General features: G+C 44.7%; 1 protein-coding gene across 2 annotated transcripts in view; it reads left to right on the top strand.

Annotated features, from left to right (window-relative positions):
- Nucleotides 1-9,658: 9,658 nt before the first annotated feature.
- RESF1 (retroelement silencing factor 1) overlaps nt 9,659-23,020 on the top strand; it is a 37,638-nt gene continuing 24,276 nt past the window's right edge. The window contains exon 1 of one of the 2 annotated variants that reach the window (XM_066590228.1): nt 9,659-9,751. The gene's annotated coding sequence lies outside the window, so the exon portion shown is untranslated. Of the gene's footprint in view, nt 9,752-9,789; nt 10,391-23,020 lie in introns of those variants that run through there. The other variant, XM_066590229.1, reaches the window with a different exon arrangement.

Raw genomic sequence — 23,020 nt, 5'->3', positions numbered from 1 at the left:
AAATAAAGTTTTAATTGTAAAAAAAAAAAAAAAGTAATAGTTTAAATCACCCCCTTTTGCCATATATGTAATTAAAAAGTCTAAATAATAAAATAAAAATACATATTTGGTATCGCTGATCGTCCGATCTATTAAAGTAGCACATTATTTACCCCGCACAGTGAACGTCGTCCAAAGAAAAAAAAATGCCAGAAATGCACTTTTCACCCTGTCTCCTAGAAAAAACGCAATAAAAAGTGATCAAGAAGTCGTACGTATTCCGAATTAGTACTAACGGAAACTACAGGACATCCCGCAAAAAATGAGCCCCCGCTGAACTAGGTCGACAGAAAAATAAAAAAGTTATTGCGCGTAGATGACCGCAGAAAATAATTGAAAAAAATTAAATGTCTTGGGAAAAAAAAAAAAAGTAGTATAGTAAAAAAAAACAAAAAACTATACAAGTGTCGGGGGTCCTTCCAAAAGAGACCAGATGCTAATGTTGCCTAGGTCCAAATTAGTATAAGCAATCAATCGAGCGCTCGGAGAAGACACGCTGACACAGAGTGTGATCAAAATGGCTTCTAGTTTATTGAAAGAAATACATTGGATTATAAAGACCATAGAGCACCGCCCAGGCAGGAGGGGCTTGTGGTCAGCAAATAATGGCAAGGATACATTCCTTCTTAATGAGCTATTGTAAAGCAAAAGGAGACTTAGAGACAGTACATCTTGTTAGTTTAGAACACAGGATGTTCTTGTTCACTAGATAAGAGAGTCCATTCTCAACCACCTGTTTCCCTAACCAGAACACATTTTGTATTTAAACTGTTTATTCGTATTTTGATAGCCTAGCAACTAAATTAACCCCCTACACAAGTTTGGTATCACAGTAATCATACTGACAGTTTTTTTACAAATTTTTCAGTACATTATATGGTATAAATAGCACCATTGAAAAATACAACTCGTCCCGCAAAAAACAACGAGCCCTCATACAGCGACGGTGATGGGTAAATAAAGGCGTTCTGATTTTTTTAAGGGGGGGGGGGGGGGGGGGAAACAAAAATGGAAAAAGAAAAAAGGCCCGCTTCATTAAAGGGGTTGTCTCGCGGCAGCAAGTGGGGTTATACACTTCTGTATGGCCATATTAATGCACTTTGTAATGTACATTGTGCATTAAATATGAGCCATACAGAAGTTATTCACTTACCTGCTCCGTTGCTGGCGTCCCCGTCTCCATTGATCCGTCTAATTCTGCTGTCTTCTGGCGTATTTAGACGCGCTTACGCAGAAGGGTCTTCTGGTTTCTCTTCGGTCCGGCACGAGTGGCGTTCTGGCTCCGCCCCCTTCTACGCGTCATCGCGTAGCTCCGCCCCGTCATGTGTGCCGATTCCAGCCAATCAGGAGGCTGGAATCGGCAATAGAACGCACAGAGCCCATGGTGCACCATGGGAGAAAACAGCAGTGCATCCCTGGGAAAGGACCGGCGGCCATCTTAGGCAGAAGATTTTTTTAAAGTTCATATTTCGTCGGATCGGTGAGTAGCAAGCGGCTTAAAAACCGCTTTAAATTGCTATTTTATGCCAGGGGGGTGACAGGGGGAATGGGGTAATGTAAAATTTTGATGTTTGCCGCGAGACAACCAATTTAAGGGTTAAACACAAAGGGAATGGTGAATACGCTTTCACAGCTTTTATGTAGTTCCTGTGGCGTACGTCATAACGGGCAATAAATTACCAGCCAATGGTACAGAACTTGGATGACGTGTAAAAAGACTCTCTTTTGTTTTCCCTGAAGACTACCACGGAGCTTTTTGTGGTGCATGAAAGTATGCCCCATTAACCCCTTGAGTGGCACGCCCGGAAATTTTCCGGGACGAGCTCCACTGCTCATAGCGACATAGCCCGGAAGATTTCCGGGCTATGTATCACTATGGGAGCTGCAGAGCACATTGCCACAAGCTGTGACATTGTGCTCTGCCTGCACAGACCCACACAGAGAACAAAGCAAGGGCTTTGAAAAACCAGCAGAAGATATTGCCGATCTGCCGGCAATCTCCTGCTTTGTTTACAGGTTGCCAAAGAGACCATCGGCTTGTCAGAAGCAAGCCGATGGTCTCTGTGGCAGGGAGAGCTTGGTGCTTGGCTGTGAGAGGACAGCTAGGTACCTGCTCTTACAGCAGAGATCAGAGAAAACCTCCGATCTCTGCTGTGTTAACCCTTTACATGCTGCAGTCTATGTGACTGCAGCATGTAAAGGGCTGTCACTGCAGCATGTAAAGGGCTGTCACCATCGGACCCCAGGAATGTGATCAGGGGGTCCTGATGGGTCCCTGTGGAAGTCCCCTAAAGGGACAAAAAAAAATAAATAAAAATAAAAAATAAAAAAAAAGTGAAAAAATTATTTAAAAAATAATAAAAACACTTGTCTCCCTTTACTTTGTAAAAAATCAAAAATACAATCACACATGTGGTATCCATGTGTCATAATGACCCAGAGAAGGAAGTTAATACATTATTTAACCCCTTAATGACATGGCCCCTTTTTTTTTCTTTTTTCCCCATTTCTTTTTTTCCTACCCCCGTTTAAAAAAATCACAACTTGTCCCGCAAAAAACAAGCCCTCATACGGCCATGTCAATGGAAAAATGAAAAAGTTATGGCTCTTGAGACGCAGCTGCAAAATTAGTTGAAATTCAATGATTAGACTATTTTAAAAAACCTGCCCTGGTGGGCACGACAGGGTGGTAGGAAACCCGCCACTCAAGGGGTTAAACGATCCCCCCTCCCCTCGCATTGTTTGAATGACTGCTGTTTAAACTGACCGACAAGCAAACAAACCAGCGATGATTTTTATGCAGGCTGGAACGGAGCGAAAAAGGAGAAGGCAACGAAAAGTGCCCAATAATTGTTACATCTAACGTGAGCCATTGTACACTTTTCGTTTGCCGTTTCAGCCTGCATTAAGATCATCACCGGCTCGCTCACTTCTCGTTACGACTAAACACTCCCCGTTGTGGTTCACATAGAAATGTGAGCAATGAACGAGAAGTGAACTTTTCTCAACGATGATCTGCCTGTCTAAACATTCTGCACGAGCGTGGACAACTAGCGGCAACATCACTCACTCCTGCGAAAAACGGGCATTACCCTCTCACTGCTGGCCCTAGTTCAGCTCCAGGTGACACTGCACTGGGTCCTGATGCCAATGTATTACATGTGCCATTACACATCCATAGGCTGGACGGCATCCGGACCCGATGCAATGATGCCCGAAGCTGAACACGGGTCAGCAGTGAGGAGGGTAACTATGAAGACCGCTACTTGTTGGATTAACTGGATAAATAATGGCTATTTTTGTATTTGCTGCATTCCCTCCCAGGGGTAACTGAGGGATAACTATGTATCACTGGGTGATTGGGTGAACAATATGACGACTCCCTGTGAATCTGAGATGACATGTCTGCCTTAGGGTGGATTCAGACGACCGTATATCGGCTCGGTTTTCACGCCGAGCAGATATACGTTGTCCTTGTCTGCGAGGGGGAGGGGATGGAAGAGCCAGGAGCAGGAACTGAGCTCCCGCCCTTGCCACTATTTGCAATGGGAGGGGTGGGATGGGGCGGAGCTAAGCGCCGGGACTTAGCTCCGCCCCCATCTCGCCCCTCCTATTGCAAATAGTGGCAAGGGGCGGAAAGGGGGCGGGAGTTCAGTTCTTGTTCCTGGCTCTTCCATCCTCCCCTCCTGCAGACAAGGACACCGTATATCGGCTCGGCGTGAAAACCAAGCCGATATACGGTCGTCTGAATCCACCCTTAGGAATAATAGTAAAATCAGTAGCATGGATAGCATGCATCAGGTGAATTATAGATACAAAACCAGGGGTTTTAAGTTTACTTGGGAGGTAATGAACCAGGTACATCATTATCATAGTCGTCAGGATATATGTTGGTGCATACTCGCCCCCACCGAAAAAATTCTTTAAAATAACATTAGAATTTTGGTTACAAATAAGCAATTATTGGCCGTATTGTTCGCATTACTAGATGGAAACTGAAAGCAGGAAGGAAAGAGGATATGGATTTGGGGCGCGGCAGAGGCGGCAGCTTCTCACCGCATCCACTGAGGTTCCTAAGTGATACAGTTTGGATACCATTGTGATCGACAGAGTTGTACCATCCGACACTGGTCCAGCACTGTTATTAGATGCGCTGTAGGTATCCATCATATCAGAGGCGTAACTTGGAGCTCCCGGGCCCCAATGCAAAACCTGTAACAGGGCCCCCAACTATAATGCTTTACTCATAGTACTGGGCTCCCTATATGGAGAAGAGAGGCCTTATGGGCCCCATAAGGCTCCAGGGCCCGGCTGCAACTGCATCCCCCATAGTTACACCAGTGCATCATATGATTACATTTGTTTACCAATGACAAGCTGTTATGGAGTCAGATCACTTGATTTAACCATTTCCCGCTGCAGCCCCTTTTTAAAAAAAAATTATTCCCCACTTTCAAAAATCATAATTTTTTTATTTTCCCAGCGACATGTATAAGGGCTCATTTACACGAGTGTATATTAGCTGGCGTTTTCACGGCCGGCCGATATACACTTCTGTCTGAGCAGTCCCCCCCCCCTTCCCTCCTCCTCCTCACCCGCTCTCTGCCACTCTCCTCCCCTCCGGCTGTTTTTCAATGGGAGTTGGCGGGACAGGGACGGAGCCAAGCTGTTTTAGCTCCACCCCATCCCTACCGCCTATTGCAGACAGTGGCAAGGGGGCCCCTTGTGAACTCCAGTGCCCATGCTCAGCTGCCCTTCACTCCCTTCTATGGGACATATGGAGATTGATGTGCTCAGCAGTCTCCTCTGTCCCATAAAAGTGAAGGGCACAACCACTCCATTCACAAGGGACAATCAGATGCGGTGGTCTCAGAATCGTGGGAGATGGACCCTGAGCAATCAGGAGATTAACCCCCTATTTTGTGAACAAGGGGTAAATATTTTAATGGGAAACCCCCTTTAATGTAAAATCTTGCAAAATGCATTTAAATATCTTTTAAGACCCCAAATGTTTTAACCCCTTAACGCTGCAGTGCGTACATTTACGTCCTGCAGTGTCGGGGTGAGTATGAAGGGAGATCGCGTGGCAATCTCCCTCCATACAACATGGGCACCGGCTGTTTCTTATAGCTGACACTGGCAGGCAATAAGATCATCGCAGCAGTTAACCCTTTAAATTCTGACAGCGGCATTTAAATCCCCCGGACGATTCGAGGGTCACGTACAGCCCGCCGCGATGAGATCGCAGAGAGCCGTGCATGTGTCATGGCAGCCAGAGGCAGACAGGGCTGTCATGGCAGAATGCCCATCAAGCCGTGCCTGTAGGGTGGCTTGTTAGACTGCCTGCCGGTCGCAGTATGATGTGATGCTGTGGCATTACATCATACTGCAGGAGAGATTTAAAAAAAAAATAAAAATAAGATCAATAAAGTCTTACTAATTATTAAAAAAAAGGAATAAAAGTAAAAAAAAACAACCTTTTGCCCTATTTATAATAAAAGAATCTACGGTGAGTAATAAAACCAAAATACACGTTTGGTATCGCTGCGTCCGTAAAAGTCCGATCTATCAAAGCAGTGTATTATTTACGCCGCACGGTGAACATCGTCAGGACCAAAAATAAAGAACGACAGAAATGCACTTTTTTGCTCACCATGTTTCCAAGAAGAAATGCAATGAAAGGCAATCAAAACGTCGTAGGTATTCCAAAATGGAACCAACGCAAATTACAGGACGTCCGGCAAAAAACGAGCCCTCGCTCAAGTGTGTCAACGAGAGAAAAAAAGGTTATGGCTGTCAGAAAATTAAAAAATGAAATATTTTTGAAAAAAATAAATAAAAGTACAGTAAAAAAAAAAAACTCTATAAGTTTGGAATCGTAGTAATCGTACCGACCCAGAGAATAAAGTTATCATAAAAACAAGACGCACCCATCGATGGCGGGATTTCTTTATTTTTCTCCCCAAGAGTAGCACATGAAATATTGTATCATGTGGATGAGGGTGGCATGCTCTTACACTGAGGTTTAATGTTTTTCAGTACATTAAATAGTACAATTGAAAACTACAACTCGTCCCGCAAAAAACAACCCGAAGACAGCGACGTTGATGGACAATAAAGGGTTTATGATTTTTTTTAAAGGGGGAGGGGAACGAAAATGGAAAAATAAAAAAAGGGCTGTGTCCTTAACCCCTTAATGACGCGGACCCTTTTTCTTTTTCCATTTTCGTTTTTTCCTCCCCCCCTTCAAAATAATCGTAACTCCTTTATTTATCCATCGACGTCGCTGTATGAGGGCTCGTTGTTTTTTGCGGGACGAGTTGTATTTTTCAATGGTGCTATTTAAAGTACCATATAATGTACTGAAAAACTTTTAGTGCGTCTTGTTTCTACGGCGCACAAACGGCAACAAATGCGACATGATAACTTTATTCTATGGGTCGGTACGATTACTACGATACCAAACTTGTAGAGGTTTTTTCTTACTATACTCCTCTTTTTTTTTTTAAAGACATTTAATTTCTTTCAATTATTTTCTGCCGTCATTTTGTGCGCGCAATACCTTTTTTATTTTTCTGTCGACCTAGTTCAGCGAGGGCTCATTTTTTGCGTGATGTCCTGTAGTTTCCGTTAGTACTAATTTGGAAGACATACGTTTTTTTGATCGCTTATTATTGCGTTTTTTCTGGGAGGCAGGGTAACTAAAAAAGTGCATTTCTGGTGTTCTTTATTATTTTTTTGGGACAACGTTCACCGTGCGGGAAAAATAATGTGCTACTTTGATAGATCGGACTTTTACGGACGCGGCGATACCAAATATGTAATTTATTTTATTATTTAGATTTTTTAATAATAGATATGGCAAAAGGAGGGTGAGTAAAACTTTTATAACTTTGCTTTACAATTAAAAAAACTTTATTGTTTGTTTTTTTTACTTTACTTTGAAGTCCCCCTGGGGGACTACAACCAGCGATGCTTTGATCGCTCCTGCAGTATGATGGGGGTGGCTTGATAGGCAGTCTGGTAAGGCAGCCCTGGGGCCTTTCATTAGGCCCCCGGCTGCCATGACACCTGCACGGCTCCCCCGATCTCACTGCGGGGGGGGGAGGGGAGGGCGTGCAGGACTCTCGAACATCGATCGGGGGATTTAAATGCCGCTATCAGAATTGACAGCGCGGCATTTCAATGGTTAATAGCTGCGATCGGCCGATAGCAGCTATTGCCCGCGGGTGTCAGCTGTTATTAACAGCTGACGCCCGCACTGTATGAAGAGAGGTTGCCCTGCAACCCCTTTTCATACATACCCCATGAAGTACCGGTATGTCATGCAGCGAGAAAGGGGTTATGGGGTTATGGTGTTACTATCAAGTGAACGGCCATTTTTATTTTTTCCTTTTGCATGAAATATGTCTGCAAAAATGTGCATCTATGAGCCCCGGGTGACATTACAGAGTCGGTCGGGGGGATTCGACAGTCACAAAGGACAAAAATCAACCACAGACGTATACTCATGACTTACCTGACGACTTACCTCAAAATTCACCTTATAAGATTTAAAGGGGTTGTCCCGCGCCGAAATGTTTTTTTGTTTTTTTTCAATGGCCGCGAGACAAACCCGATGCAGGGGTTTAAAAAAAAAAAAAGGATAGTACTTACCCGAATCCCCGCGCTCCGGTGACTTCTTACTTACCTTGTGAAGATGGCCGCCGGGATCTTCACCCACGGTGGACCGCAGGTCTTCTCCCATGGTGCACCGTGGGCTCTGTGCGTTCCATTGCCGATTCCAGCCTCCTGATTGGCTGGAATCGGCACACGTGACGGGGCGGAGCTACGAGGAGCGCTCTCCAGCACGAGCGGCCCCATTCAGAAGGGAGAAGACCGGACTGCGCAAGCGTGTCTAATCGGGAGATTAGACGCTGAAATTAGACGGAACCATGGAGACGAGGACGCCAGCAACGGAACAGGTAAGTGAATAACTTCTGTATGGCTCATAATTAATGTACAATGTACATTACAAAGTGCATTAATATGGCCATACAGAAGTGTATAACCCCACTTGCTGCCGCGGGACAACCCCTTTAACTGATAACCTACCTCATAATGTACCTTACAAACCAAAGGGGGTGGACAAAAATATGGAAACGCCGTACGAAACGCATGCTTTAAAAGAATTGCTCCCTAAGGCTGAGTTCACACGGGGCGGATTCCTGTCGGAAATCTCGCGGTTTGGCCGCAGCAAAAACCGCGAGATTTCCGCCGGGAGAACCGCCGCGGAAAAACCCGCGGCGGCTTTGAAGCGGCCCGGCCGCTCGCTCTTCTGCTGCGGCCGGCGCTCCCATAGAGGAGAGTGCGACCGCAGCGGAAACAATATATAGACATGCTGCATATTGTAAAGCCGCGGTTCCTGCCTGACGTACCGCAGCGGATTGGCCGTCCCGTGTGGACATGGCTGTCTAATCCCGGGATTAGCGGCCGCGGGCGGATTTGCCGCGGTGAAATTCCGCGGCAAATCCGCCCTGTGTGAACCCAGCCTAAGCGTCTCATTGAAATGTGATTTACAATCCCATGTAGTGAAGTGGAGGCAATATGGCAGATGCTGCCGGGCAGAAGAGAACATCTGCCCCAGCAACAAGGTCCCCATTGGTCAGCTGCTGTTACCAACCAGAGCAGGGCAAGAGGTGAGGTAATTTGGCGGGAAAGCTCTCAGCCCAGCAGGGGTCAAAAGGGCAGCTCAGGGCTAACCATTAAAAAGCCCATGCATTTCTAGGCTGTTTCCATATTTTTGCCCGCCCCCTGTAATTCACGGTTTACCCCATAACCTACCTCATAATTTACCTTCTAACCTCTCCTAACTCGCCTCATGATTTACCTCACAGCCTGCCACTGCAGTGCCACCTTACAACCCGCAGGTGTCTCTCTTGATTCACGGTAACAGCATTGATAGTCGGGGTTTTACGGCAGCAAATTAAAGATTAATTACTCTCAAACATCATTCATCACGTTACAAAACCGCTGCGTGGCGAAGATGAATTAACACGTTCCGTCGTTAATAAAATACTTTTTCCCACACTGCCATACTTAAAGATGGCGCCGGGAACACGGCACGTAGACGCGCACGCCTTCCGTCTCACCCATTAAACCACGCCCACCTTGATGATTCTCTCGGTGGGGAAGCATATTACCCTTTTCAGCAGCAGTTCTCCGGCTCGGCGCATTCAGCCAATCAGCTGGCTGGAATCGGCACCACGTGACTACACTGCGTGCACGCGAATTGCCTTCAGCAGCCGTGTGCACTACACACTACAGTTAAGCAGCACGGGGTTAGGTTTTAGGGTTACGGTTGGGGTTGGGGTTTAGGGTTGGGGCTAACCCTAAACCTAACCCCGTGCTGCTTAACTGTAGTGTGTAGTGCACGGCTGCTGAAGGCAATCCGCGTCCACGCTGTGTAGTCACGTGGTGCCGATTCCAGCCAGCTGATTGGCTGAATGCGCCGCTCCGGAGAACTGCGGCTGAAAAGGGAAATATGCGGTGGGGAAACGTCACCACCACGCCCCTCTGCTGCCTGATTGGCTAGGCTGTGTCTGGCACCGCCTCTCGCTTTTCAATGTTGTGAGCTGCGGCTGGTTGCAGGCTATGCAGTGAGTGCATGGCGTATCCGTTGCTGATGGTACTCCGTGGGATTACTACGGGGCGGTGACCGGCGGACCCTCGTGTAAGTGCAGCATGCTGGACGCCCTGTGCGGCGGCTCCCTGTGATCCTTCCTGCGCCCCGATCTTGGTCTTTTTTTAGCAACTTTTTTTGGTTCTTTGTTCTAAACTTTTTGTGTCTCTCTGGTCACTTCCTGCGCTGCTCGCCGCCGCTGGGGCTCCCAGGCTGTGCTGGAGCTCTGTGTGCAGGGGGGAGGGTCTGCTGTTAGACGCCATAGTGTATTAATGTCAGGGACTTTCTCCAGTGCACTCTCCTCTTAGATGGCAGCATCGATCATCTTTAGTACTTCTCACTCCTGACCCTGGCAGTGCCCAGCATGCAGATCTACACTGGTGACAACGGTGGTGCCCTTTAATGCCATCATTGTAAGAGCATGCCACCCTCACCCACGTGATACATTGTTTCATGTCCTACTCTTGGGGAGAAAAAAACCCTTTTTTGCATAAATCCTTTAAATGCATGCATGAAGAAATCTTAAAGGAGACCTCTGCGATACAGAAAGTGTCTTGTGAGGGCAAGAAATGCTATAAGGCATCAGTCCACAGCCCTGCCGATCCGGCATCGGTGCTTCCATCCTATTGGATACATACACATGGCTCTATGAACAGAGTGGGGCTGCTGGACCTTCCGGGGATTGAACCGGTGAGTAAGACTACAGCTGGATTACTTTTTTTTTTTTTTTCCCTTTCCCTCGGGTGAGATATTCGCAGTCTCCCTTTTGACGATCCCTTTAAAAGTCCGTAAGAACATAAATGCGTCACCCAAGAATGCACAATAAGACCTTTTTTAGTGTTTTGTTTTCCCTCCAAACTGATGAGAAAAGCTCATTCCATTTGATAACCAAGTGCAGCTGCGGCGGAGCGCGGAGCCGGCTGCCAGGAACTGCCTAAAAGAATTCTCAACTCTAGAGAACAACTTCTCCAAATAAGGATTAGATCATTGTCATCTGATCAGCCAGCTGGAATGCTTGTTGAACGGCTGTAGACTTCCCCTGCAGTGGCCACTAAAGGACAAATGTAGTATTGCATGACATCCGTATAGCTGCATAGGCAACCATCTAGTAGTGGTCAGGTTGAGTCCTCCAGAGTAGGAGACACTCTTTGACTAGTCACGTTATGCACTGCTATTGCGTATTACTGTGTGGCTTTTTGTTGCCTATGTATGCTGATTCCATTTACATTTTGTACCTTAAAGGGACTAGATTACCTCTTCTTTTTTTTAAATAATTAAAACCAGATAATCACTTTCCATTTCTATTATCTGCTTTTCTTTTCTGGTTCTAGACACTTTCCTATATCTTTTCTTAGCTACATTTAAAAGATATGCTTTACAGCAGCTTCATGGGCCGTTCTCACACAATGGACAGGAGGCGACCCATTTTATGGTAGACTGTTCCAGGCGTGCTATCTGACCTGTGTAGAGGTCATTGTACAGGGGAAGGGAGTAGATAGTCACCACTTATCTATTGCATGTGGTGGATCCTGCATTGTCTACATATGGGTGATGCCTTTCAGTGTAATGCTGCCTGTGATAGTGAGATGACTTCTGCTTGGTTTTCTTCACAGATATCAAGAAGTATTAGGCTCTGTGCAGTCTTAAAATGTAGGATATATAATTTTTTGCATTTTTGTGTTCAAAAATATGATTTATAGAGTGGGTCATTTTCTGTTGATACATTCCCTTTAAGAAGACAATGTTAGAGGCCAATTATTTAAGTTTGAAGAATGTAAAATAAGGAAGCTGGGTAATATGGAGAACTGTTGACGGACTAAAGAGTTGAAGGGCCGGCTCATAAAGGCTAGCTTATCTCTGAAGACCAGTCGGAAACAAACAAGTGTGCGTCTTGTTTAGGATAACATGTTTATAGAACATTAGTTCTGCTTTGTCATCTTGTATTTGCTATTCGAGCACATGCTAGGACATCAGTCATTTCTTATCTGGGGTGTTTCTGCTGGCTGTGTCATCTAGATAAACATCTAAAGCAGCTGAGCTAGACGACGCCTATATCTAGAAACCACTTCAATTTTATATGATTTTATAACCATTTTGATCGTATCTAGATGGCGTCGGTCTTGTTACACAATTTTATATATATTCTCTAACACAGTGATAAGATGATCGCTCTCTATTTTGGTCTCTCGAATCCCCGATGATCAGTTGACATTGCTGGGGCGTTGATCATTCGTGTGATTACTTCTTGAGCAACTTTTTTTACTCAGCAGCTCCTGGCTCTAATCTGTCCACATCCTGTAATGTTTGTTTTCGATGCAACCCGCTTTCCCCCCTCCTTTTAAGAGTCGGGTCACTTTGACCTCAGTGGAATGTGCTTAATGTTTCTTCAGAATAACTTTGTTCTACTGATTTCTCATCCAAACCGATAAGCTGGGATATAGGAGCCTTGAAACGTTTAACTAGGAGAGATTTCTGGAATACCACGAAATCCTATTTCGTCCTCTGGTGATTGCTCGGCTATTGTTTGTTACTGTGCATCTCTAATATCCATAAACTTGTATGACTCTATAATATAGTTAAATATTCTATGTCCCCCTAAAAAATAAAAAACTTTTAAGGTAAAAACAAAATTTAAATTACAAAAATTAAAAATCTTAATAACTACAAATCAACTTTTAAGTTACAATTACTGGGGGCAATTCTTTGGGCTAAAATCTATCACCCTGACCTAAATGTTAACCTTGGTCTTACGTGTCCTGTGCTTTATGAAGAGGGGTTTGTCTTAAGTGTCAACTAGGAGGGACATTGTCTGGGTTTTTAGTCATGCTTGAATTTAATTTTTTTCCATCATTTTGATTAGATTATATCATTTGTTTTCCTTTTCCTTGGGCGTGGTACAATTTCGTGGTTTTTAAGTAAGTTGCTCAGCTGCATATCTAGATGTATCGCCGGTAACGAGAGATTTGTTAGAGTAGGCTGTAGAAATGCAGAGACAGAACTTTGTCTACATGCTGCAGATTCTGGGGAAAACCAGCCCCTGTATCCTTCACTTATACCGTATTGTCAGAAGGAACATATTAAAGTCCAAGATACATTGTTATGATGGATATGGCCTTGACAGCAGTGATACAGAACTTTGGCATATAGTTATCAACTTGAGTCAGACCATTGCACAACTAGATTCGTTTTACTCCCACTTCATCCCTGAACTATTGGACTTTGGATAAATGAAAACCAGATGGAAAGACAGGATGCTTATGTTATGCCTGCGCACACAATTAACCCTTTCTTCCCCATGCTCGGGTGAGACCACATCTGCAATACTGCTTCCTGAATTGATGGATAGACAATTAACGACGCTGCCTACAGAAAGACGTTGAGTAAAGGGGTTTTCTGTGGAAATACTACTGATCACCTATCCTTAGTTAATAGTCAATCGGCCAGGGTCCGGCCCTTGGGCCCCCAACCGATCAGCTGTGCCGACGCACGCTGTCAATGCCGCAATAAGAGGTCGGAGCGGAAGCAGTGGAAGCCTCTGCACCAACCTCCATTTAGTGGCCACTGCTTATACGTGCAGGCACAGCTCTCATTGAAGTCAAGGGGAGCCATGCCTGCAGTTACAAGTTCCGGCCACTATATGGGAGGTCGGAGCTGAGACTTCCGCTCCGACCTTTGTGGTGTTGCGGTGCTACAAAAATTTCTATGCTACAAGAGGAGGGACATGATGGAAACCTTGTATGTATTGCAGTATGAAAGATGGGAGGGGAGGATGTGTTAAAGGTAGAAATAAGGTTTTGGAGGGAAGTCGTTTTTATTAGGAAGCTGAACGCTAGAACCATTCGGAAGCCAAGTCAGAAAATGTTCTATTGAAATAGTAGTAATTGCTGAGAACAAACTTGTAGCAGACCTGGTTGGAAAATCAACAGTAGATGAATTCGAGCTGCTGAGATAAGCGTAGATCTAATCTAAGGCTGGCGCCGACTTCACACGGATGGAAGTGCAACTGCGCACCTCAGTACAACGGGTTTGCGCTATGAATGAAGCTTTTCTACAGTACTTTTTCTGCCCACAGGGCATGTTCTTTTCGTGTGGCACTCAAACGCACCAATTTGAGATGGCTAATTAGTTCTAGATGGTTTTTTTTCCTCCCCAGCCCAATTACTCAAGTGTCTCGCGCATCTCCTTGCGTATTGTATTCATTTGCGCACCGCCTCCGTTGACTTCTATGGAGACTTTTCGTCAAATACACCAGAAAATAGAGCATATTTTATCTTTTTTTTTTTTTTGCTTTTCTGCAGCAAAATCAGTGGGCTCTACTCATTGCGTTTTGCGCACGCGAATACATCTGTGTGAAGCCGACCTACGAGAACTAATGGCAGGCTAGATGGACCGTGCAGCCTTTGTCTCTTGTTTCCTATGTTTCTATGTACCTGAATTAAAGTATTTAAAGGCATCAGGTTTCAGCTTGGGAAAGGATATATTTTTGTTGTCACCTTCTCCCCCAAGATGCCGGCTGGGGCCGACTGTTAATTACATGTTGGGAATTCCTTAAGAGAGCGCTGTAATAAACAGTTTTATCGCCCTAGAGACTTCACTTGTAACCTTACAACAAGAGGGCTATCAAATAGAAAATAAGTCAAAAGGATGAGTGTTTTTTTTTTTTTTTTCCAATCTCGGTACTTTCGGCAGTGTCGGGTGCCGTTTTTATTGCTGTCTGCCAACAGAAACATTAAAGGGGTTGTCCCGCGAAAGCAAGTGGGGTTATACTTCTGTATGGCCATATTAATGCACTTTGTAATATGCATCGTGCATTAAATATGAGCCATACAGAAGTTATTCACTTACCTGTTCCGTTGCTGGCGTCCTCGTCTCCATGGTGCCGTCTAATTTCAGCATCTAATCGCCCGATTAGACGCGCTTGCGCAGTCCGGTCTTCTCCCTTCCGAATGGGGCCGCTCGTGCCGGAGAGCTGCTCCTTGTAGCTCCGCCCCGTCACGTGTGCCGATTCCAGCCAATCGAGGCTGGAATCGGCAATGGAGCGCACAGAGCCCACGGTGCACCATGGGAGAAGACCCGCGGTGCATCGTGGGTGAAGATCCCGGCGGCCATCTTACCAAGGTAAGTAAGAAGTTGCGGGAGCGCGGGGATTCGGGTAAGTACTGGACGTTTTTTTGTTGTTTTTTTTTTTTACCCCTGCATCGGGTTTGTCTCGCGCCAAACCCCCCCGTTTTGGCTATTGAAAAAAAAAAAACCCGTTTCGGCGCGGGACAACCCCTTTAACAAAACTATGCAACAGTTTTTTTTTTCTTGTCTGTATTTGATTCTGTTACTAGTCTGTCCTATAGAGTCAACATGATTTACTGTAGTCATGCTACTTTTGAATTCCATTATGCATGTATTCGTCATACTGTCTAAGAACTGGCAGGGCGTGAGGGCAGTCATGTGCCTTGAACTGCTTGTGATAAAATGAATAATAGAGAAAGTTACAAGTACGCAAACAATCAAGTCTGTTTGCCTTCCCCCCTCCCCCCTCATCGTTCTCTATCCTTCTAGAAAGAAAATGGTCACGAAAACAAAATGTAACTTCCTTCCCCTAATGGCTCTATCTGAACAGAATGTCACCGGGAACGTTATTTATCCTTGACATTTGGTTTGACCTTGAGACTTATAAAAGATAGAACTTTCCTTTTGGTAAAGAATGTTTCGCTGCCAAGGGGGAAAAACTTTTTACTTTTTGATATTTTACTTTTATGCCGCTGGAACAGTTTGGTGAATTGTTTTTTGTCTTGGGTAAGCGCTACTGAAAACCTGAATACTTTTTTTCCCCTCAACCATTGATTACAGGAGGACCCTGAAAGTGGATGTAATCAGTTACTTATTGGGGAACCCATCTAACTAAATGGGTTTTCCCACTTTGGACAAATACTTTCAAAGTATTTCAAGACAGCAAAGTTGATAGAAGTTAAAGAAAATCTCATTGGAGGATAATTGTATTTGATAAAGCTCCCCATATCTCGCTGGTTCCTGGCGCGGCTACAACTCTCTAGTGTGGTGGAAACCAATGGGGTTGTCCCGGTATAAGAGTTTGGTGGTCTACATACTTGGCATTGGGCTGTTGCTATAACATTTAGTACTTCTAAAGCTGGTAAAGAGATGTTTTTGAAAGACTATCTTGACTCATTATGACTTTTGTATGACCCTAGAGATGAAACTGATCACATGTGAACAAAGATTGTATTCTTCACTTGTTTCGTACTTCATATTTGACTTCCTATGGCTTAGGGAAGATTTATTTTTGGTAATTTTCCGTTAGATGTTTTAGCAGAAGTAACAAATCAGGAGTTTAGTCGGAATAAATGTATACGTATTAGTCTTGATTACTACCACTTAAAAGGCATAAGAATCGTAATAAGATTGGTTTTCTATATTGGCTGATCTATTGGGTGGACCCCCACGAGAACACCATAAATCAGGCAGGCACAAGGATCGTGCCCCAGAGACACTTTTATACAGTTCTCCCTATCTTCACAAGGAAAAGCTGATCTTCTCTGTGCTACGGATGGACCCGGTGGCTCGCCGTCACACCTGCACGGTACATATTTTTTGTTCACTGCAGACGGGGGCCACAGGTCAAATGGCTTCCATTGACTTCAATCTCCACAGGAAGTAACGGGCAGTATTTGCTGCAGATTCGCAATGTGGACGACTGCCGTGGATTCCGCAACAAATATCCGCTTGTGTACATGAGGCCTATCCCGCTGCAAATAATGTGGGTGCTGCCTTTAAATTCTAACAGTGGCATTTAAATGCCCCAATCGATGTTTGGAAGTCCTGATTGTGAGGATTAATGTACTTGCCATGGCAGCTGGAGGACTTCTGAAGAGCCCCAGTGCTGCCATTGATAATTGCCTATTAAGCCATACCTGTTATGTGACCTGATTGCTTGTCAGATTGCGGTATAATGTAATGCTATGGCATTACATCATACTGCGGGGACGATCAGACAATCGCAAGTTCTTGTCCCCTCTGAGGACAAAAAAGTTTTTAAAGAATTTTTTTTTTTTTTTTAATGATTATTTAAAAATAGAATAGAAGGTAATAAAACTTTACCTCCCACCCCTGCCATATTTATAATAGATTTTATTTAGATTCTATTTGGTATCGCTGTGTCCGTGAAAGTCCGATCTAACATTGCAGTGTGTAAGCTGTAGAAACGGGCCGCAAAGATGGCCGAAGGTTTTTTTTTTCCCCATTCCACTCGACTTTTTCACTAACATTTTTTAGGCCGCCTGCAGACGAGCGGAAATCCCGCCGCGGGATTTCCGCCGCTGAAAGTTTGCATAGGAGTGCATTAAAATACGCACTCCTATGCAGACGGCCGCGGTTTGGCCGCGCGAAATCTCGCGCGGCAAACAAACCGCGGCATGTTCTAATTTTCTGAGGGGCACGCACTCACCCGGCCGCCGGCTCCGGTCTGCGCATGCGCCGGCTGCGCGGCAGCCGGCACATGAAAGAGCCGAGGCCGCCAGGCGCGGGTGAGTACGCGCTCGTCCCTGCAGGTGCTCGGGTCGGATCGCGCGGCGAGAATTCTCGCTGCCGGATCCGACCCGCTCGTCTGCAGGCGGCCTTAAGCAGTTTTTTTCCCCAGTACATTATATATTAAATAGCACCACTGAAAAATACATCTTGTCCCGCTAAAAACAAGCCCTCATACAGCTATGTCAATAAATAAGTGTTATGTTTTTTTTAAAGGGGAAGGGGGGGGGAACAAAAATGGGGGGGGGGGGGATGAGGGAGGTCCACATCCCTAAGGGGTTAAGGAACTCCTTGATGCAACAGATGCTTTTATAATGGAAGCAATAGCTCTGTGAAGCAAGTCACTATGCAGATTTAAACAAAGCCTCAGGCCGGCTGCGCGTGGGCAAGTCAAAACCCGGATGTGGGATCCCGCAATGGAATCTGGCCGGCAACCTTCACCCCTACCCCCAGCATACCTGCATTATTTGTAATGCGGATGACCGTGGAGGCGGTGATGCACAATGCTTTTTTTTCCCCGTGCCGTTGCTAGGCGATAACGTGGGTATCCACGGCCTATACGCAATGTTAACTGACTTCAATGGAGGCTGTTTGCGTGGAATTGGTGCCAAAATAGAGCATGCTATGTTTTTGGTTTTTTTTTTTTTCTCCTCCACTCATGGAATACTCAATTTGTATCCTCAAGTGTGAAGGAAGAATCAAAAACACGTGCTTTTCAATTACCACGTATTGCTGTGGATCCTCTGTGTGTGGATTCTGATTGCGGATTTCGTTATCTGAATCCGGTCTTAGTTATTTGTACCCTACCGCTATAGTGTTGTAGGATGAGACCCCAATATCCAGGGCCAACGGTTACAAGACTGGATAGCCAGTACACGCAAAATGTTAATGCCTAGCCTTTTTGGTTGTGTTTCTTTTTTTTGGGGGGGGGGGGGGGGGATCTGCATTTTTTTTGCTCTGTTTCATGAGGAGAGGTCCTAGTGCCAGTTAATAGAAGTCGGATTTGTTGCTAAACTGGTTAAACCGGTTTGTGAAGCCTGTGGATTATCTCTTTTAAGATCTACCTTAATGATTTAGCCAACTGCTCCTGCACGATTTGAAGTTTTTGTCAGGAGACATTCTCACGGTTGGAGGAAAGAGGCATAAAACATGTGATCCCCTCAAGGCTGAACGGAGGACACAAAGGAAACCTACTGAAATTTCACTCTGGAGACCTGATGGTAGACAAATTGACTAAAAAAACATAACCTGATCTTAAACTGTTGGAAGACACAACTTCCCAAGACTTACGATCCGAACCTTGTGGTGTTGGCTGGCTGGTACTCCGGCTCGCTTGCCTTTAGTGTAAAGTAACTTTTGTAAGGGGTTAATTTTGTTGCTAAGCTATCAAAATAAGAATAAATAGTTGAAAAACAAAGTATGCTTTGGTTAGTGGAGACAGGAACCAGCTGGTTGAGAACTGATTGATTTCTCTGAGCTTCTCAAGGTCTTGCTTATCTCCTGTAACTGGACGCAGCGGACCACGGACATCTGTGCTAGACTAACAGGATGTTCTGTCTCTAAGTTTCGAAAACAATAGTTCATTAAGAAAGAATGTGTTTGTGCAATAATATCCTGACTGTAAGAACCGCCTCCTGCATGGGCGATGGTCTATATAATCTGATGTGTTTGCTTCAATAAAGCAGAATTCATTCTGATTACACTACACTGCGTGTGGTGTCATTTATGTCTTCTCCGAGTACTCGCTGATCGGATATATTGATTCGGACCCGGGCAACATCAGCAGTGGTCTCCCTTGAAAGACCCCCTACAGTTTACTTGGCGCCCAGAACGTGGGGCGGAGTTTATTCTTTACCTGCAGCCGATATCTGACGACGCCAATGCCACGAGACCAGGATCACGGGACCCCAGACTCCAAAAATCATCGGTGAAAGGTAGGCCCTTGACTTGCCACTTTGATTCTGGGTTCCCCTGGCTTTGGGCTCATTGTTGACAGAAGGTTAGTCGCTGCATGTATTTTTAAGAATACTTCGCTATGTTTTAACGTATGATGTTCATAAAACTGTAATAGACGGAAGAACTCATACCCTGTTTTATGCCATGTTGCCTGAGGGAATTCTTGAAGTTTCTGTACTGATTGTTTGTATCACGTTGGCAATTATCTGTTTTTGTTGGCTTTGCTATAATATCACCAAAAGTTCCCTGAGAGGCGAAGTGTGGTCTCTCCTGAACCCTCCGACGTAATCTGTGTGATTGCTGGAAGACGCTGTAAAACTATTCCAGGACAAGGAAGACTGTGTGTCCTCCTAAAAAGTACTGTGTGATATAGTGTCCTGAATACTTAGTGAAGAATAGTGAGCATATTAAGATGGGGGCAGAACAGTCTAAAACCTATCGTAATAATAAGAGAGAGGGAGGGGTAGGATATCAGTAAACAAGCCTATAAGATATACAGACAAATAGGACTTAAAAAGGCGGGAACCTTCAATTATGAATTTTGATCCCAATTTAAAGATAAAAATGCTAAAATGCTACGTGACTTAAAGCTGGAAAAAGGTATCGAGGCCATAATAGACTTATCTAGGAAAGCCCAAGACGAACACTGGGACACGGAGGCCAGGGAAGGCATAGTTGTTTATTGTCCTCTGGCCCGTCCACCAACCCCGTCAATTCCTACGAGTCTTTATCCAAACCTTGCAGAAGAGCTCCCACCTGCCTACCCAACTCCCGCATCTTTTACGGCTCCCCCAGCACCGGACAATAATCCTTTCAGGGGTCCGGCTTGGGATTGTCCCAGATGCGGGCAGCAGAATCCCTGCTATCGGGAAGATTGTCTTGCTTGTGGGGGCCCCAGACCCCGCGGACAATGTGTCCCCGGCAATAGGCCCCCTTCTAATGTTACCCACCAAATGTTCCCTGTAACCTCCACCACTACCACGGGAAAAGGTGTCACGGCTAACGTAGATGTTACTACTGCCGAAGAAGGAGCTGCAGGGGGGAGTGCCCCCCCCCCCCCCTTTACACAGACTGAACAGACTAAAACTGTCTCGTCATGGCGTCCCTGGTCAGTCACGGACCAAATGGCCTTATGCCAACAGTTACCAGACCCTGAGACTGAACCAACAGCCTTCCGTAGAAAAATAGAAGTAATACAGAAAGATTACAATGCCGCATGGACAAAATGTCCCGATGGGTTATATGCTAACATTTCCACCCATTGTAAACTGGACAGGCCGCCACGGGATACACGCACCCTTGACAGCGGCAGAGCATTCTTAGACCACTTAAGTCCCTGGCTATAAAAACAATCAAGAGACAGACAGGTAGCCTTAACCACCTGTATGAAAGAGAAAAATGAGACTATTGACTGTTTTGGCCGGTTAGAACAGAGTGCTAGAGACATGAATCTACAAAATTGTCCTGATAACATACATGACACCTCGTTCACGGAAGCCTTTATGCAAGGCATAGAAAAGAGCCTGGCCGACAAAATCAAAGCTTGCACCCCTGATTGGCGTCAGGCCAAGCCTCGCAACCTTTACAAGTAAGCGGTGGGCTTTGCCATGGATGATAAACGATCCGGTGGTGTGGCTGTTAAAAATTATACCATGGATGGTGACCGAGTACGCATAAGTGACCGGCCCCAACAGAGAGACCCCCTACACTTTATAATACTGCAAGATGGTTTTGTGTTGGATAAATACGATGGCCTCTTGGACACACTTGGCTACTAATGACATTAATGCCGAAGCCATGGTGAATGTACTCCTGGGCAAAAACAAAGTGAGCTTGCGGAGAAATCCAGCCTAGCGACTGTAAACAACTTTGCATTTAGTCGGTTGTCTGTTGGGCCAAAACCACCTTGTTTGAAGAGGTTGCGGCACGTGACAAAATGAGAATGATTTTCGAGACCGTTTGCACCTTTTAAGCATTCTTCGTCAAAGAATGAATGTGCCGTTCATCTACAACATGTCCATTTTCAGTTGTTATCCTTGAACCGCGGCATTATCCTTGAATCGGTCTACAGAACAGTTTATCTAGAATAGCCGTTTATTGCCATGGCAGATGACTGTGGTTGGGCATCACTAGCTGTAGGCACTACATTTCTTGGTGGTGGGTTCTATGACTTCCAGTGGTCTATATGCCTTACACTGCTGGTCAAAGGTCTTGGACACAATGAGCTTTTGGAGTTTTGGGCGAATACTAATGACTAAGATGCAAGGCATTGTCTCATTAAAGATAACATTGCTTTATGTTAATTAAAAGCTGCTTATCCTACAGTCATCCCTTTACATCTCGCTCCCTGCTGTGGTGGAATTGTGTTACCACTTGTGTTTCTAGTCTTACTGAAGTCTTAGCAACTTGCAAGCAATTGTAGAAAAGTGAGACCAGTATTTACTATTGGAGTCGCGTTAATTATTACTGAGATCAAGTGGTCATTCGGAGCCAACGGGGTCCTAAGAATCTGCAGTAAGTGACTTGTAGGAGATGGTTCCCTGGCTTGTGTGCAAATGTAGACTGCAAGACTTGGGCTGAAATCAATGCGTACTATATAATACAATACAAAGATGGTCTGTCCACTTGTAAGATTGCTTCAAAGCTGAGGTACATAAGACTATATTGTAAAAGTTTATTAAATTTTTTTTTTTTTTTGATAGGGAGAGCTCACTAGTTCGGGCATATTTTTTAATTTTTTTTTACTTTTATTTTTTACAGCGTTAATCATACAGCACAAATGATATATAGGTGTGTGTGTAATATATAAAATGTGTGTGTGTGTGTGTGTGTGTGTGTGTGTGTGTGTGTATCTAATAGTTTTTTATTTAATTTTTTTTCTTTACCGTGGTCGGTACGATTAGAATACCCAAATCTCTTCTCTCTCCCCCCCCCCCCCCCCCCCCCCCCCCCTCCAATAAGAACCTTGGGGGGGATTTTTTATTTATTTATTTTAAATCGCTGCATTAAAAGTCCTATAACTTTTATTTTATTTTTTTTTCTCTCCATGGACGGAGCTCTGTGAAGCCTCATTTTTTTGCAAGACGAACTGTAGCTTTTATTGGTACCATTTTGGGGTACATACGGCTTTTTTTGTTCCCTTTTTTTATTGTGCTTTTTGGGAGATAATTTTAAAAAATTAGCTTTTTTTTCCCCTCAATTTGGTAGGGTTTTTTTTTTTTTTTTTTTACGCTATTTGCTGTGTAGGATAAAAAAAGCGTGCTCAATTTATTGTGCATGTCGTTACTAATATACCAAATATGTGGAATTTTAAATTATTATTTTTTTTAATTTTATGCTAATATGAGAAGGCACAAAGTTTTTTTTTTTTAATAGCCTTTTTATGTCAATGTACAGGACTTGTACAATAGCAGCTTTGATGGCGTATTGTTGGAAACTAAATGAAGCACTGGTCACCTATCGCTCTAGTGCTCCATTCTCTTTTGTTAAGACTGCCAAGATGGCAGAGGGGCGCCCGCTCGAGTATTTCCATCAACTCCATTGAAATAGAGCGCTGACCACTCATGTGCCTGCGCTTCGTTCAGAGTGACATCACTGTGGGAGGGAGAAGCAACCACTGCAGTGACAGTGGGACATGGTAATCCCATCCCTGATCTGTAGAGGTCTCAGTGGTGAGACCCCCATCAATTAGCAAGTTATTCCCTGTTCTGTGCCTAGGGGATAGCTTGAAATTCTGGTACAACCAGTTAAAGGCACAAAATAGGATGGTTACTTAAAGGGGTTGTCCCGAGAAAGCAAGTGGGGGTAAGCACTTCTGTATGGCCATAT

This window comes from Eleutherodactylus coqui, chromosome 2, assembly GCF_035609145.1.
Source record: "Eleutherodactylus coqui strain aEleCoq1 chromosome 2, aEleCoq1.hap1, whole genome shotgun sequence".
NCBI lineage: Eukaryota > Metazoa > Chordata > Amphibia > Anura > Eleutherodactylidae > Eleutherodactylus > Eleutherodactylus coqui.
This window is presented reverse-complemented; position numbering and strand designations above follow the sequence as displayed.